This window comes from Neophocaena asiaeorientalis, unplaced genomic scaffold, assembly GCF_003031525.2.
Source record: "Neophocaena asiaeorientalis asiaeorientalis breed wild unplaced genomic scaffold, Neophocaena_asiaeorientalis_V1.1 scaffold85, whole genome shotgun sequence".
Taxonomy (NCBI): Eukaryota; Metazoa; Chordata; class Mammalia; order Artiodactyla; family Phocoenidae; genus Neophocaena; species Neophocaena asiaeorientalis.
The window spans coordinates 1,224,640-1,240,322 of record NW_020174301.1 but is presented as its reverse complement, the minus strand read 5'-3'; the positions used below and the strand labels follow the sequence as shown (position 1 = coordinate 1,240,322).

General features: G+C 47.8%; 1 protein-coding gene across 1 annotated transcript in view; it reads right to left on the bottom strand.

Moving 5' to 3' along the window:
- Positions 1-15,683, bottom strand: part of MXI1 (MAX interactor 1, dimerization protein) — a 103,600-nt gene that overhangs the window by 86,480 nt on the left and 1,437 nt on the right. The window lies entirely within an intron of this gene.

Genomic DNA, 15,683 nt, shown 5'->3' with positions numbered 1-15,683 from the left:
GGGGCTGGGGCGGGAGCAGCGTCGCGGCCCGCCCCCTCCCGCCCCTTCCTCTGCCTCCTGGGAAATGTAGTCCCGCCCCGCCCACTGCACGCCGGGAGTCGTAGTACGCACGCCGCTTCAGTGCGCCTGCGCCTTGCCAAATTCCGCAGTAGCCGCCGGGAGATGTAGTCCCGCTCGACTTGTACCTCCTAGATGCAAAGACTAAGAAGCTCTCTGGGCTTTTCTTCGCGGAGGGAAGGATTTGAGCGAACTGTGAGTCTGCTGTCTGGGAGCCCTTTTCTCAATGACTCCCGGTGGGCGCCTAGGAGCTGAAGCATGCTTGAGCCGCAGTGCCACGCTCCAGTTTTCTATCTACTACTACTGTCTCCTGTAACTTGTGTGCCTTGGTTGCCCCATGTGCAGAATAAATACTTGAAAAGCCAAAAATCCCTGTTCAGGAGCAAGGGGTGATCCTATCAGAGCCAGAGAGGGCTCCCATAAGGCCCTTCTTCCACCTCAGTTTTCACAGAGAGGTAGTGTTTTGGGTTTTTTTTTTATCTTATTTTTTAAAACTCCTTTCCCCTCCCTCAGGAGGGGAAAAGGCTAGAGAACCTCGAGACTTTAGAAGCTAGAAAACCTCTTTGGTGCTGCAAGTGAGGGATATAATTCAGTGGTTTGGTGCTGGAGTCACATGAGGCTCAGTTCAAATTCTGACTCTGCTACTTAACACAAGTTGTGTGGACTCGTAAGGCCTCATTTTCCTCACATCTATATCAGATATAATTACTCCATTTATCCATGCATTGAGGGCCTGCCATGTGTCAGGCACTGTACTAGACATAATGTGTACAGTAATGAGATAAACAGAGATGGACCTTGCTCTCAAGGAGTGTGTAGTCAGTAGGGCTAATTGTGAAGATTAAATAATACCAGCACTTAGTACATGTCACTCAATAAATGGAAGCTATGATGATCATTTCCTCTCACGCTCTCCTCCACAGAGCAGGAACTGAAAGCAGAGGCTAAAGAGAGCAGGACCACATTAAAAAACTGCCAATGGCTTCCCTCACCACCACCGTCTTTCCAAGTCCTCAAAGTCTAGATCAGAGTTTCTCAACCATTATTGATATTTTGAGCGAATAATTCCTAACTGGGGGTGGGGTTGGAGACCTGTGCATTGTAGGATATTCAGCAGCATCCCTGGCCTCTACCCACTAGATGCCAGTAGCACACCACCAACTCAGGTGTGACTACCAAAAATGTCTCCAGACATTGCCAAATGTCTCTTGGGGCAGAAAATCACCCCTGAATGAGAAGCTGTGGTCTAGGGCGAAGAAAGGCAAGAGGGTCATAACTGTTGAAAGCTCTAGGAGCAAGCTGGGAATTGCGTAAACATCCATAACTTTTCCCCACCCTGATTATTTTAACCTGCTGGTGGACATCCAGAATAACAGGAAGCTCTTGGTGAGGGGAGAACTTCCTGTGGTCATTCCAGTGGCTACTGCAGAAAATAACCATCTCAGAATGAAAACGTTACTCTCAAAAATGTCATGGGCTTAATGCTGCATTTTAATATGCTCTCCCTCCTCTTTTTTTTTTTCCAAAGTTAACAAGATTTCCAATGAGGTCAAAATCTGCAAAATTCTACCAGCCTTATTAAATATTACACTTGGTACCACATTTAAGAACCAAATAGATGTTCCATCAAATGCAGGGAGACCCAAAATGAGAGATCTTCACAAGCCACAGGAGATTTTTTTTTTTGTAAAAGCTTTGAAACCGGAACTGTGCTTTTTCAGCTGTTGGCTAGGTCACTTCAGATCTGGGCTTTCCCATTGGGTGTTGGTAACAACCACCCTCCGCATTCAACAAGGGACATGTTGGATAGGGGAAGAATGGAATTATTTAAAAGAAAATACCTGTTCACTCAGAACATCTGTAAGTTGAGGGTAGAAATAAAAATAAGGTTGAAAGTTTCTAATAAAGTTGAAAGTTTCTACCACTTCAGATCACAAATTGCCAAGGGCTACCCCAGGAACTTAAAAGAGGTAGCTTTATAACAAATAAAAGTCTACCCAATGGGAGGTAAACCATGTGACACGCAGTCAAGGAAAAAAGTACAAACTGAAAATACACATGTGTTCAAGATGGGTTTAAATCCATACATCATAAGCCCTAGCAGGCTATTAAGAGAAAGCAGGATGCTTGCAGCACATGCCTGGCCTTTCGCAGTTGACCTCCAGATGAATTTACCAACCCTTCTTTTAAAGCCATGGCCAAGAGGGAGATGAGGAGATGGAAAGTAGTGCGAGAATCACCAAAAGGCCACCTGCATATGTTGAAGAAGAGAAAAGGTGATGGTGATCGTGGGCAGTGTTAAGAACTGGTTTCTGTACAGAAATATCCAGCCTCTTCTAACAGCAAATGACCTGCTCTGGCTGACTCCCAGAGTTCTTGCATGGACATTGGCCACAAGGACCTCCTAGAGCACAAAGCCTGGGGCTCTAGCCTTGGGAGAGTGATGCTACCCACAAACCATCCCTCAGCACCAGCCCAGCCTGGGGAAGCCCAGAGGCAGCCATGGCCTTTCTTTTGCAGATGAATCCAATCTGCACTACAAATAGGGAAACTGAGGAAAAGCAAGGCTTCCAAAGTCTACTGACAAAAGAACCTGGAATCTTACCCATAGTTTCTGGTTCTTCTGTCCTCCCCCTAAAGTATCTCACTCAGGGGAGTCTCTTTTGAAGATGGAAAAAGTCCTCCGGAGTCCCCCAGCCCTGTAACAAACAGCCTGGATGGGGACAGTCTGCCTTCTGGAAGAACATGGCAAAGCTCTCCATTCCTAGGGGTCCTCTCCCTGCACCGTTTACTCAATGTAAATTTTCAAATGATTTACTGCAGATCCATGAACAATGCAGGAGGCTGGTCTGTGTTATATCGTTTCTGCAGACAGGAAAGATGAATAGAGGGGAAGGGGCCACGAGGTTAAGGTGCAAGTCCGAAGTCACTGTCTTAGTGACACCTGGTGCTTAAGAGAACTTCCCTGAAACTGCGAAGTGTATACTGTGCAGGGCACTGTTTTCCGCAATTATCTTTAAGGGTGGGAACAGGGGAGGTAAGTCCTGAGCTCCTAAGTAAGAACTGTTAACAGTTATACATCTTTCCATCCCCCACCCCAAAATGACAACCGCAGCCTCCTCCTCGCCTCTCCTCTCGGAGCCCAGAAACGTGAAGAGCAGCAGAAAACCTTTTCTTCTGCCCAGTGAGTCAGCCTTGCCTAACTTCATGCGTAAGCTCTCCTCGAGTCAGCAGCAGCTCAGAGCTGCGGGTCTGTGTGCAGCCGAGATAAATTTGGGTCTAGAAGGGATGACGTAATGCTAAACCCGAGAGGTAGCTGCCGCCTCCCAGAGCTCTAGTCGCCAGGGCTGCCGGCTGCCATCCCAACCACACGGAAAAGCACCACGACCCAGGTGCCTGAGCTGGGGATAAAGGGGAAGAAAGGACATGAGGGTGGAGGAAACAGCAGGGGGAGGCAGTGTTAATCTGAGACCGCTGAATCTGGAAGTTTGTTGTTTTTTAACTTTGGTTCTCTGGTGAGATCAGGCCACTGGCAGAGGCTCAAACAGCTGCACTTGACTTCCATCCTGGCCTATCTCTTCCCTCTTAGAAAAGGGCTTCTTACATTTTATTAAATGGCCCTTATAACAGCAGCCTATTTCGGTGATTATAAGGGATGTGTTAATCTCTCGAATGTCCTCTTCCTTCTTTTTTGCATTAACTTGGATCCAAGAAGAAATCTGCATTGCAGGACTCAATTAATATGCACATGTAAGACTCTTGCTTACCCCGGAGCACCCCACTTGGGGGTGCAACTGATAAAGTATGCAGGAGGATCTTGCTAGGGCCATGCCAAGTGAATGTTCCCCCAAATAACATTTCATGGTTTGTTTCATAGAAGTTTGTATCATTAAGCTTATTCCTCAATCCAGCCTCCATTTTTCAGATGAAAATACTGAGGCTCAGAGAGGTATGGTAACTTACCAAGGTCACACAGTTATCTATCAAACTGATGGAGCAAGGGTTAGGACTGTGCTCTCTACCCATCTCCATAATTCTTTTTCTAGTTGATTTGTGGTTTTAAAAATAAATAGGTAAATATGGGGTTTCCCTGGTGGTGCAGTGGTTAAGAATCCACCTGCCAATGCAGGGAACACGGGTTCGATCCCTGGCCCGGGAAGATCCCACATGCCATGGAGCAACTAAGCCCATGTGCCACAACTACTGAGCCCACGTGCCACAACTACTGAAGCCTGTGCGCCTAGAGCCCATGCTCTGCAACAAGAGAAGCCACGACAATGAGAATCCCACACACTGCAACAAAGAGTATCCCGGCTAGCCGCAACTAGGGAAAGCCTGCGCACAGCAACGAAGACCCAACACAGCCAAAAAACAAAAAACAAAAACAAATAAATATATTTATAAAAAATAAAATAAATAAAAAATAAATAGATAAGTAAAGTGGAATACATTTTCTGGTCTTTTAAATTTATGGAGACCCTCTCCTTTAAATATCTAGATCAAGTTACATTCCAAAGGGATCCAAAGCCTGTTCTGTTTCATCTTCTGTTCAAGGTTCATTCTTCCCTAAGGAAAGGGAAGAATCAACTCCTCTGCTGGTGATGACCCCAAACCATGGGCCCAACCTCACTACATCAATTTAGTTAAAAGACCAGCACAGGTAAATGATCTTTGTTGTATGGAAGTAGCTTCCTTCATTAGGAATATCTCCTGAATACTTTTTTTCAAATGACATTTCATCATGTGTTGCTGTAGTCATATATTATTCTCCTTTAATTTGTGGTTATAATCATTTATACTGATAGACTTTGTGATTTTCAGCCATCTCTGGCATATATCCTGGTCAGCCATTGTATGTTGTTCTATAAAACTGCTCATTCCACGGGTTAATATTTTGTTTAGAATGTTTGCCATCTATATTCAAAAGCAAGAATGTACTGTAATTTTTTGTTGCACTTATCAGGTTTTGGATGCAATGACCTATTCTTTCAAAGTTAAATGCAACTTGATTTTAAAGCCTTAAAAAAATATATTACCAGAGGCCTTCCCCTGCTGCTAAGAGGATGCCCCACATTCTTGACACAGCCCTGGGTAACCCTCCCTCCCCTGCCAGAAGCCTGCCTACAGTTGCCCTGCCTCACCACCCCTTGGCATCATCACTCCCTTCCAGGTGGCAGAAACTTGTGGAGGTCACTCTTAGGGCCAGCCAGGCCCTGGACACTAAATCACACACCCAGCCCTGCTGCCTCGTGGCTGAGTTCTCAGCTTCAGGTGTACTATTTAGAATAAAACACCAGGCCTTTGGCTGGCCAAAGATGTCTGTGATCTCACCATCACTTCTATTTCCAGCATTCTGATTCTAGGATTCTGGGATTCTCCAGAGATCCTAGAACAACATGCCTCCACTTGCCTACTAGCTGCTACATAATGAGAGCCAACTATGTGCGTGGTGCCACTTGTATAGTCAGTTCATTTAATCCTCTACACACCTCTGAGATTCCTGTTTCCCAGATGAGGCCCCAAAAGGTTAAGTGATTTGCCCAAGGCCACATAGGTAGCAAACGGATTCAAACCTAGATTTCCCAACTCTTGGACCCCACAGCATACATCAGGGTATGTTCTGTCAGACAAGGTCAGACAAAATTGGTTAGGGCAGTGGTCTCACCCAGGCGTAATATCCGCCTAGAAGACTTCAGAAATGTGTAGGAGTGTCTTTCTTGAGTGTCACCATGACTGGGGAGTTCTACTGGCATTTAGTGAGGACGAACCAAGGATGTTAAATCCTGCAGTATTCCAGGCGAACCTGCTCAAGAAGAACTGTCTCATCAATAGCTCCCTTGTGGATAAACACTAGGTCAGAAGGTTAAAGGCAGAGAACTCATCATTCATTCAACGAATATTCCTTAATCCTCCATTACATGCTGGGCACTAACCTAGATGCTAAAGAGAACAATGAACAAAACTGCTTGTGGTCTTTGTCCTCAAGGTGCTTGTATTCTAGCCTGATACACAGATGATAAGCAAGTAAAATCATTGTAAACCGTGATAAGTAGGATAAGGGATAAATAATAAATGAGTTGGGGGGGTAGCTTTAGGTGGGTAGAGGGATTAGGGCAATCACAAGCGCTGTCTAGGCCAGCTTCTCAAACTTTAATGAGCGCACAGATCACCTGGGAATCGTGCTAAAATGGAGATTTGGATTCAGCAGCTCTGGGGTGGGACCTGGGAGTCCCATTTCTGACAAGGTCCCGGGAGACACCAGGGCTACCCATCTTCAGACCACACTCAGGCTAAACAGTAAGGGTGACAGCCATGCAGGGAATATGGATTTTATTCTAAGTGAGATAGGAAGGAAACTATTGAAGGGCTTTAACCAAATAAATGACATGAACCCAGTTATATTTAAGATCACTCTTGTTTCCTAGATCTCCATGGAGGAGAGGAAGAGGTTGGACCTATGCCGTTTGACCAGAACCAGCTGGCCCACGCTGGCAAGGTGGCAGCCAGGGCCTAAAGCTCACCTGTGCGGCTCACACTTGCCAAGCACGGGCCAGACCAGTTGCCCTACAAGCTCAAGTGCCTTCTGGAAACCTAGTAGAGCCTGACAGGGTGTGGATTCACACCCTTGACATTGTAGCATCCAGAGTATCAGGAGCCCTACTGGTTGGGTGAGTTCCCCAGGGGGTGCTGGGCAAGGTGGCGCTGCAAGGGCAAGTGGCAACACCCTAGACCATTGCCTTCCAGAAGAAAGGGCCCTATCTGGCTTCAGTGTCAATGCCTAAAGAGTCCCAGAAGGTTTTGGCTGCCCTCTCTCTGCCCTAGGATGGATGGGAAGTAAAGGAAGTCGCTCCAGGGAGGCATTCCCAAGGGGACCGTCAGCCTGAACCTCAAACATTCCAGATTCCATTTCTTGCCTCTTGCTCTCTGACACTTCTCTCAGAGTCCTGAAGTCTCCTAGGAAGAAAGAAAAACCTGGTTTTGAGTCTCAGCGCCACTCTTTGTTAGCAGGTGGCCTTGGGAAAGTTAGTTAGCCTTGCTAAGGCTAAGGCTTTCCTCATCTATAAAATGAGGATAATGACAGCACCCTCCTGTTGGATGATTGTTAGGATTTAATATAAAGCACTTAGCATTGTGCTGGCACATAGTAACTGCTCAGTAAAAGGGCACCATTATCACTATTCCTTTGGAAAACAGAGACAACATTGTATCTGTCAGCAGCCTCCTTGGGGACAGGCTATCAGACTCGCAGGAGACAGGCAAGTGTTATTTACTGTTCTCTATTTGTCTGTCACTTGCACTGGAATATAGAACTGGAACTGGAGACCATACATACTGCACTTTGGAAGCAACAAGCACAGTGCTTGGCTCCTCACAGGTGTTAGAAATTTTACAGCTGGTGGAAAAAAGGAAAGAAAGTTGCATGCAAGGTACTCAGTCTTGGGAGTCAAGAAATATGGTAGAGATGGTCAGGTGTGGTGGAGGTAAGAGGGAGATAACACAGGGACATCATTAGGAAGTTCTGGGCCCCTGTAGAAATAAAAGCAGAGGCCACATGCACTTACACTTGCCACCCATGGCCAAAAACAGAGCAGCCCTGGGCACGCCCTCCATTTTAATACAACAGTATTAAAATAGTCCCGAATCATCTTTATTCAAGTATCCTTGCTAATGGCAATAAAGACACGGAGTAAAATATCTCAAATAGCAGGTAATCCAAATCCCCTTTTATTAGCTTTAAACTTCCCAATCTTTCTCTCCCTCAGGACACTGTGTTTATCCTTCTAATTTTGCTGTGTTTAAATTTCCTTGGCAGACACTGGAGTTGGATATTAGAGGTATGAGGCCAAGGGCATGTTGTATGGGAGAGCAGGCTTGGTAGGAGCACTGCTATGGACAATCCTCCAAGTGCAGAGTGCCCCCGTCTGTAAAGAACTAGGAGTGGAATGTGCTTATTTACAAGGTTGCTTACACAGTACTTGATGTCCTAAGCTCAGGCAGCTTTAAAAAAAAAAAAGAGTCAGATCTGTAAATATTACAAGGATAAACACAAAGGGTTTTAAACACCAGGCTTGGGGGTGGCAGGGTGCATGCAGGGAGGGGAGGGACTATTCCTTTTTTTGGAAGCCCGGCATAAATTTTTGTTCTATCTGTAATGATGGCTGGAACCAAAGACCCAAAGCCCAAGTCAGATGCAGTCCCACATTGCTGGGGTTTACTTTAAGACAACTGAATTTCTAAAATCCAGCACTGCAATAGAGTATAACTCCATGATGGCAGGAAACTGTACTTCCAGGTCCTAGCACAGAGCCTGACATAAGGCAGTGTGTACCCATTAAATACCAGTTTGATGGATGGATGAATGGACAAACTCACAGAACACATTTAAGGAGAATTCCTGGCATGCAATATAATTCCACATTTTATAAAATTATTTGCCACAGAAGCCTTTTAAAGAAAGGTTCTCTAACCTGAATTTTTAAAAAAAGAGATCCTATTAACATATATTTCCTGGAGATGTATTGCTCAAAACAAGGGTCACCTGAACTTTCAAAATATTTCACAAGCAAGGGGCCCTGTACAGCATTCTGCCAAGATGAGGAAGCAAAGAAGGAACCTCCAGCCGGGGAGGATGGTGGCAAATGCCCATTCGTTTTGTCCGGAGAGGAGAGATCAAGTCAGCTGCTGACAGCTTTGACACCTCCAGCCAGGCCACTCAGGGACAACAGTATCGAGAAAATTACTTCCCTTTAGTTTAGCAGAAGAGCCAGAGAGCAGGTGTCTCTCCCTGCGGAATTGAAGCTTCTCTCCAGTGTGAGCCAGAGCTCCACCCTCCACCCCCAGAAGGAGGCCCCTCCAGGAAGACTTGAATTCCTCCTCCTCAGTTAAGGCTGGGTAGCCATCCTGTCACTGTCATCGCCTTCGGGCTCCACCCACTCCCCCCCCACGACTAAATTTAAAAGAAAATATTTCTTCTAAATGGTGAATTCAAATTAGCTCAATTTTGAGAGACTATTGAGAATGTTGCAATGACCTTTGCAATAACCGGACACACCCTGGGATCAGTAAACCAGGGTTGAGAATTGCTGATTTTATGAGCACCTGACTTGTAAAACAAAAGCCCAGTTTGGGGCTCTGCCTAGGACCCATTCTCACGTCAGGCGAGAGGCAACACAGCCCAGAAGGACCTGGTTCTGCCTCTCCTGTGTCATCTTGGGTAAGCCACTGTCCCTCTCTGGGCCTCAGCCTCCCCGTCTGTATAGTGAGGATGATGGCTGCTCTGTGACCTCTGGGGCTCCTACTGGCCCTGATGCTCCGTCTTACCACCTGCCTCCTTTAAAACAAAACCCAAAAAGGAGTGGAAGGCAGAATGGGAAAGGGAAGAGAACTGGTTCAGAAGGCCAGGTTACCATAAACCTTCCCCCGTTTCTTCCTGCTGAAAATGCCTTTATTCATTCTGCAGGAAGATTCCCATTTTTTGCTGCGTTATTGCTTTTTATACTTCGTTTTCTTTCTCTCTCTTTTTTAAACTCAAAAGCCACAAAACCACAAGTCACCTCCCCCAAACGGGTCATTTGGAAGCCAGCGCTATCAGGGGTTAGGTGTGTCAGGCCTGGCATACTGGTGGTATCTAAGTGAAGACCAGGCCAGGGCAACCATGGGCTTCTCCTCCAGAAACCCAGTTTAAATCAATATTTATCCAACTGTATTTATAGAAAGTGGTGGTGGTAGGGAAGAGGGGGTGGGGTAGGGAGGCAGGGGGATCTAAAACAGAACAAGCCACAATGACTGATGCAAATCTTTGTGGCCAATTCATTTCTGCAGGGCCAGGCTTTTTTTTAAAAGGCAAAAGACCCAGCTTTTGGTGAACCTGCTGTTGGCCCTAGTACCATAGCAACAGCCCCAAGTCCTCTAATATGTCCAGAGGACAGACTTGGGAAAGGCAGTAGGAGGCGGGTAGTGTTTCCTAGGAGGCTAAACTTGAGTTAGGGCCAGCAAAGTTGAACAACTCCGAAAAACAAAAACAAAATCTCTCTGGTTGGCTCTCCTGTCTCCAGCTTCACTTCTAAACCTTTTCTAAGCAGAGTGTGTGCAGAAAGACCCTGAACAATCAACAGGGTGTTACAAACACCCACTCTGCTTCAGATTATTGGGTGACCTTGAGCAAGTCATTTCACCTCTCTGGACTTCATTCCTTGGCTGGAAAATGCATACACCTATATATGGTTAAAACTGTAGGCTCAGTCAAATCAGAGGCCTAGGTTCAAAACTCAGCTCTGCCATTATTAACCCTGTGACCTTTGGGCAAGTTACTCAGCTCCCTGTTCCTCGGTTACCCACTCTGTAAAATAGGGGTAATAGAAGTGCATATGCCGTGGGGCTGTTGTGAAGATTGCAGGAGATAATGCATGTTTAGCCCCATTCTTTACCAAGTATAGTCAGTACTCCATAAATAGTTACCAGTGTTGACATTATACAATGCAATTAGTTGCTGCTGCCGCTGCATGCCGGCACCCTCTTCATTTCTTTCAGTTCTACCCCCAGACTTCTGCCAGCCATCCTCAGATGAAAACGCCCATTTCTAGGTGCATCAGTGGGACAGTGTTTTGGTCAGAGAGGGCAGGTAGGTGAGCAGCTGTTGTTTTGCCTTGGATCTGATAGAGCTTCCCCCCCGCCCCCACCTCCCAAACCAGGAATGGCTCAATTCAGCTTCTCTAACTTCCCAAGGTCTGGATGCTTTTCCTGGGTTCCCTCCACAGGTTACCCAGTCCCTGGGAGCTCTGGGACTCTGAAAGCCACAACAGTATCCTCAAAAGTCTATTTCTGGCATTTACCTATGGGCAGAGATAATATTTAAAACTGGAAAAAAAGTTGAATCTGAGGAACATAATTTAGGATGCAGAGGAAACAGAAGCCTGATTTAATAATGCTCTTTACATAACTCCACCAAAAACAAGTACATTACTCCACTCCCGTCATAAATCAACCCATGGAGTTTTCAGAAAAAAAAGCAATTGCACATAGTACATGCTCAATACATATTTGTGGAATGAATGAATGAATGAATCGTAAGATGCCTGCTGTACAGAAATGTGACCTAGGTGAATGTTAGTTGCCACCAAAGCCCTCAATTTTAGCATAAATTGCACTGGTTTCCTGCTCTCTAAACCAATAACTGATCCGTCTGTAGGGTCACAGCTGATGTAGTTTCAGCTCTCTAGGCCTGACCTACCATCTCCTTATAAGCCCTGGTCTTTACAGCCCAAGGGCATTCTGCATTGATAATGGGAGACATCCTCCCTCCTTGGAAAAGATCAGTATTTCCAATTCTTCTCCAAGTCTTCAGAAAGTCTGTCATGTGTCCCCTGGCCTTCAGACCTGATCACTGTGCCATAGCCAGTAAATGACAAATCCAACCAATCAAAGGATGTATATTGTCTACTGTATGCCCAGTGTTATGCAACAGTGACATATACTGAAATACTGTAAGTGACCTTTTCCCTTAAGATGCTAATCTTCTCCCTGTGAGGATAAAGCTAATGCACAGCCAGCAAGTAGAGAATTGCTGATTATCAAGGCTCAAAGAAGTGACTATTTATTGAGCACCTACTACATTCCAGGTACTTTATTTTTTTATTTTTTTATTTTTTTTAACATCTTTACCAGGTACTTTAAATGGAGAACCTCAGTTAGTTGTTCAGCAATGGCAGGAGGCCGATGCTATTGTTATCCTTGTTTTACAAAAAAGAAATGAAACCTCAGAAAGGTTAGGTAACTTGTGCCCAAGGTCACACAGCCAGTAAGCAGTGAAGGGGGGATTTGGGCCCTGCTCTGGGTGACTGTAAAGCTTTCATTCTCTCAACTACCCTGACTTAAGAAATATCCAGGGGAGGTTTCCTGGAGGAGGTGGGAACTGACCTAGGACATGAAGAGTAGGTAAGACACAGATAACCCCAGGGGAGTAAGAGAATGAGGGCATTTTAGACAGAGGGAAGAGTCTAAGTCAAGCATAGACGCATGACTGTAAAGCCTGCTTGCTGGTGGACCTGCTGGATGGGAGCAGAGGAGATTAAGTCAGGAAGGCAGGGTAGGGCCAAATGACACCACACAGCAGCAGCTTCCTCTGTCTGGAGGAAGAGGCTGCTCTTTGGCCTGTCCATGCCCTTAGGAAAGCACCTCACCCTCAAACCCAGGTAATGCACTCCAGAGACCCACCCATGGCTTCTACTCCCATTTAATCATTCTTTTCTATCTTAAGCATTGCCCCAAAGCCACCTTCCCTACAGACTGGGAAGCCCTTTTCTGTCCTGTAGACCTTACCGGTTATAGTAACTTCCACTTGTCTGCTGAACAACTTCTATGCACAGAACACCCTTTTGTGAATTTCCTTCTTATTCCCTTTCATTTTTAACCTTTTCCAAAACAGGAAGTACATATTTTCTCTACTAATCAGTCAGTCCTAAATTACTATCCCTCCACTGGACCCCAAATGGATGTGGGTGATATGTCAGAGGTTATTTATATATAATTGCTGAATTTGTGAAAACAGGGTCACAGTATCCATGATTAATATTTCTGGAGGCCTTTAATTTGAGATTCTCAGGGATTCACATCAGTTGGAACTTTGGGAGAATGTACCAGCATATCCTAAGCAATCCTTGCCTTGCACAGAGCAGTCAATACTGAGTGACTTAATTTGAACACCCCAAGAAAACTCATTATATATACTGAGAATAATTCAGTACTGTGTACACTCAGTGAGCTCTCCTAGTACGGAAACCTCAAAGAAGCCATGAAAAGCAGTTCTGGTGACAACGGAAAATAAGGCAAGCTCCTGCCAAGTAAATACTCTGCAAACGGTAAAAGCGGAACATGTAAACTCGTGACCAGGGCCTTATCGGTGCATTTCGCGAATGTCTCACAGAACCCGAAATGGAGAATTGAGGCTCAACACCCGGGTAAAGAGCGTCCCTTTAAGAAGGGACTGTACCAGCTGGCCACACTAGAGCTCCCCGTGATTTTCTGGCTTGCCTCCTGGCTCCACCCCCCAGTCTCTGGCCTCAGCAACGCATGACGTTAGAGGAAGCTGAAGCTGCCGATTGGCTGAGCGACGCTGCTAGGTCAAGTCCAGTCAGAGGAAAGAAGTTTGTCTCCATGTGGAAACCATGTGTCTCTAGCTGGGAGGGGGAAGAGGAGGAGGCGGAGAAACTGAGATCAAGTGATTACAGGAGAACTGGCTGAAATGAAAGCGGGGAGATTGTGCACCTGAGCCGGCCAGTAATGCCCTTTGCAGTAGTGACCTAAGAAAACAAACAAACAAAAAAACCTTGCCCAACTAACAAAACTTGAGCCCCCCCGGCCCAATCATGAAAATAATTAAAAAGCTAGGGTCCTTGCTTCCTTCCAAAAACCAGGGACCTGAGAAACGCTGTAATCCTATCGGAACGCCTAGATTCCCCTCCCTCCCCCAACGACTGAATGATGTAAGCGTTTCGGAAAGCGGGGCTCTGAAGCAAAACAAGTCCTGCGCGCGCGGAGGGACCCTCAGTGCCCGAACCCGACGCACGCACGACCCGCCCCCCGACTCGCATTATTGCTGTGCACACGCGGAGCGCCGTGACGCGCGGGCATTGTGTGCAGCGAGCAGAAAACAACGGCGAGCGCCGCCAGCGCGAAGAAGCACCCCTAATAAAATGAGGCAGATGTAGGGCCCGCTGTTTTCCGTACTAGGAGACCGAGATGAGCGGGAGGCGGGGCGAGAGGGGGGAAAATAAAGTGGCCTCCGTGGGCCGCTCCAATTTTAAGGGGAGATAATAGAGGGCCCTGCGGATGGTCGCCCCATAGTTTGCTGGAGGTCACCCTCGCCTGCGTGAGCTGTTGGGGAGGGGGCAAGGGCCTCGAGCGGAGTTCCCGCTCTCGGGGAAATCTGGGGGCCGCTGGCATCACGTCATGCTGAGCCAAACAGCGGCTGCGAAAAGAGGCAAGAGAGCTAAAAATACTCCCGCGGGGAGCCGGCCGAAGGAGGGGGGCAGCGGGGCCGAGGGGCTGATTACGCACACGAAGTTGACTTCGATTGGGGCGCCCAGGTTCCCGAGCCCCTCTCGGGGTCTTGCAGCGCGGACACCTCGGGAGAGGGACCAGGAGGAAGCCCCTTGGCTTCCACGGTCTCGGGAGCCTGGCTCCGCTGCCGCTGGCCCGCCCGGTGCGGGGCAGCCCGGCCCAGCGCGCCCGGCCCTCTGCTTACGTGACTGGTGGCCACGCCAGAGCCCCGGCACCGGTAAACAAGGAGGTGGCGGCGGCCGAGGCTGCTGGGGGAGCGAGGGTGGGGGCGGCGAGGTGGGGAGCAGAGGTCTCCGATTGTCTGCGAGTGCGAGGGGCGGGGGGCGAGGGATGCGGTGGAAGCTCCAGCAGCCTGTTCAGTACACCCTTCTGTAGAGGGGGGCGGAGGGGGCCAACCAGGTTTGCCACACACTGCCAAGGTGCCCTCTTTGGGTGCACCCCCGGCCAGAGCCGGCGCCACGGGACAGACTCAGGGGAACAGGGCACCCGGGCGGGGGATAGCGTAAGAAATCACGCCCCTCCCCCTTCCAACAAAAGCGAACTCACCAAACAAAACCACGTCTTCCCCCACCTCCCCACCAGCTCTGGCTTTTCAGAAACTACCCTATTGACGAATGCACACTGCCCCCCCCCAAAACCCCGTGAATAATCGCAAACATTCAGGTACACGGCCGACGATGCGCCTTTCTCGCAACCCAGGCACTCCGAGAAAACAGGAGAGAAGAAAAGAACGCACCACCGACCACGCTACAGAAATCCTTGTTTTTGCCTTAAGCTACTGCACGATTTCGCTGCCATCACACGGTTACTTTAACCCCGAAGGCCTGGGGTGTCGGTCAGCTAAGGTGTTTTTGTGTTTGAGGGTTGTTGTTGTGTTTGGGGGAGGGGGGAGTAGGTTGCAAGATCTGACACGTTGCAATCGGACCCTTTCTTTCTTTCTTCCTTTCTTTCTTCCTTCCTTTCTTTCTTTCTTCCTTCCTTCCTTTCTCTCTCTCTCTCCTCCTCTCTCTCTCTCTCATCTCATTGATCTTCCTACTTGTTTGGACAGATTAAACAGCCTGCTTTTCTCTACTCTGTCGGTCTATATTCCTCGGCCCCTTCGCCCTTCTCGCAGCTATTATTTGTGAGGACCGTGCTGGAAACGCCGCACACGCGTGCCCCCGTTAACGGCGCTGAGCGACTGCCTGGGGAGGATGGGGGAACCCAGTTGGCAGAGGCAAAAATGAAACAAACAAATACAAAAAGGAGGCCAGGCCGGGGTGGGGCTCCCAGCACCACCACCCCCCCCAAGCATCGCTCTCCACCTGAATCTGGGGTGGGGGGGGAACAGCAGAAATCCACGAGGAAGGCATTTGCCTTCCTCGCCCAGTGCGCTCACTCGGGAGCCGTATCCCGGAAAATAAAAAAAAACCGAACATAACAGTCTACACCTTCTTCCATAACTATTGTTTCCTGCGAGATCCCAAAGTTTCCTTCTGACTGCGTCCCCCTCGCCAAGTTTCCCGGGCGCAGGACGGCGGGTCCGGGGCGAGCTGCTGGCGGTGCTTGGCTTTGCCGGCCTGTTTCTT